The sequence below is a fragment of the Crocuta crocuta genome, unplaced genomic scaffold (genome assembly GCF_008692635.1).
Source record: "Crocuta crocuta isolate KB4526 unplaced genomic scaffold, BGI_CrCroc_1.0 scaffold267, whole genome shotgun sequence".
NCBI classification, from domain to species: Eukaryota; Metazoa; Chordata; class Mammalia; order Carnivora; family Hyaenidae; genus Crocuta; species Crocuta crocuta.
The window spans coordinates 2,878,212-2,880,791 of record NW_027531899.1 but is presented as its reverse complement, the minus strand read 5'-3'; positions in this window follow the sequence as shown (position 1 = coordinate 2,880,791).

Below are 2,580 nucleotides of genomic sequence, written 5' to 3'. Positions count from 1 at the left end.
TTCAAATACTTTTTTGGGATCACTGATTAAATGCCTGACTCATACGTATTAGTATGAAACCCAATCTGTTAAAAGAAGGTCAAAATCATTTCCCAACATCAGCGAAGACTCTCAAATAAAATGATCCAGTGCCAGAAAAGAAAACATACTTATCATTGCTGTTCATGGGCAGCCACTGCCATAGGGCAGAATCCAATTGCTAGGGTAAAGAGATAACTAATCCTTAAAGGTCTATAAGGTCAGAATGGGTCCTAAGGATATAAACCTGAAAATGCCAGGTATTACAAGATATCTGAGGCCTATGAAAAATTGCCTAAGTATTCCTTTCTCTCTGCAGTCTTCCTAAGGGACATGTCTTTCTGGATTTTGTTTGTTTTCACAGAGTTTAGTTTCCTTGGCTCACTTTCTTGCTCCAAAATCCTCAAAGTTTCCATTTTCTTTTGAATTTTAAAATTAAAATTCAACACATGAGTAGTGTGTTTTCATTGTAAAGCAAATGAAGGAGAGATTATCAGTGATGCTTAAAGTCCCTTTTAACATTACCCCCTCCTTAGCATAAGTCCTCTCTTCTCACTCCAAAGGCTACTAGTGATATAGGAGTTTGGTGTGTATACCTCCATAAAATATATACTACTTTTTATATTAAGTATATCAAATGATATGCTTAAAAAAAAAGAAGTCTTCCTCAGCTCCTGCAGACTGTTTTTGTAATGGTCTCAATCTTTGAGTTGAAGTACCTCTCTGAATCTCCTAAAACTGTCTATACGTTTTCAAAAAAAATCACCATATCCACCCATACAAAATATCACAAGTTTAAAATACAACAAACCCCATCCACATGGAATCTATTAATCTCAGTTTAACAATTCCTTTTTTTTTTTCACTTGTAAACAATAGCCTCCTTTTTCTTTTTTTTTTTTTGTTTTATTTATTTCTAGGAGAGAGAGAGAGAGACAGCGTGAGCAGGGGAGGGTCAGAGAGAGAGGGAGTCACAGAGTGAAACAGGCTCCAGGCTGGCAGTCAGCACAGAACCCGATGCGGGGCTCGAACTCACGAACTGCGAGATCATGACCTAAGCGAAAGTTGGACGCTTAACCGACTAAGCCACTCAGGAGCCCCAGCCTCCTTTTTCTTTAAAGCAGCCATCACAACTATTCAAAAGCCAAAAGAGAACCAAGAATCAAACAAATATGGCTTGAAAATCAACACATACTGGAAATCAGAATGTTACTTCTAAACAAAAACCCAATATACTTCCTCTCATGTATACTCTGATAAAATTCTTGCTCCACTCTGACACTTTGCCGTACTCTAACTCAGTACAATCTGACCATCTTTAGTTCACATTAATAATGGATTACTGCACACAGGTTCATTAACTCAACAATCCTGAGAACCAAACTTGCTACTCCAGTCACATTACTGGGAAGAGATCAAAGTGTTTAGTAAAGGGTCCTGAAAGAGGAAGTTTTATTGCTCCCCCACCCCCACCTGGAGGAGTGGTGCATTTACACTTCTACCCCACTCTGTGCTGGAAGTTCAAACTTTTGTCATTATTAAAAAAAAAAAAAAAAGCCATGAGACAAGTTCAGGCTTACCAAAAAAACCCCAAAAAACATACAGCTTTAAGTTCCTCTCTCTCTGTGAACCACAGTAAACTCTTTTTATGTATAAAGTTATTATTTTATTAGTCCATGGCCTCTCAACCTTACCCAATAATGTCACCATAATATTAGAAAAGAATAGGAGGGGCGCCTGGGTGGCGTAGTCGGTTAAGCGTCCGACTTTCGCTTAGGTCATGATCTCGCGGTTCGTGGGTTCGAGCCCCGCGTCGGGCTCTGTGCTGACTGCCAGCTCAGAGCCTGGAGCCTGTTTCAGTCTGTGACTCCCTCTCTCTCTGACCCTCCCCTGCTCACGCTGTCTCTCTCTCTCTCTCTCCCCTAGAAATAAATAAAAATATTTTTAAAAAAAAAGAAAAGAAAAGAATAGGTGCCAACTTTGTGGGACTGTGCCAGAGGAAAAAGCAGTTACCTTAGGACTGGCTGTGAAATCATGTTTCTTGCAAACAAAACTCTTGGTTTTGCGTCCTTCCTCATAACACGTATATTTGATCCAACAGAAAGATGTCTGGCTTATTTTTCAGATAAATTGATAACTTTTTTTTTTACCAGATAAAATTAGTGTTCAAGAAAGAAATAACTTGACCATCCATCATTTTTTTCAGTCACACACACTTTCTTCTGCGAGTCCTACAGACACTGTGAAATAAAGGCAGGAGAAAAGCACATTTGCATAAAACAAAATCATCATCGTTAAGTCAGCAACCACTCTCAATTATGGACAAATACGAACCGTAACAGCAGAGATCCCTTCTTCTGTCAGCCAATCCCACAATTAGAAAATGTCATTACCATGCAGCTTCAAGCACGAACCACCTCCCCCAAAAGCAACAAGCATACAACCATACACCGAGCAGCCCAGTCTGCCCCACTGCGACACACACACACACACACACACACACACACACACACACACACACACACACACACACACACACACACACACCCCCCCCCCCCCCCC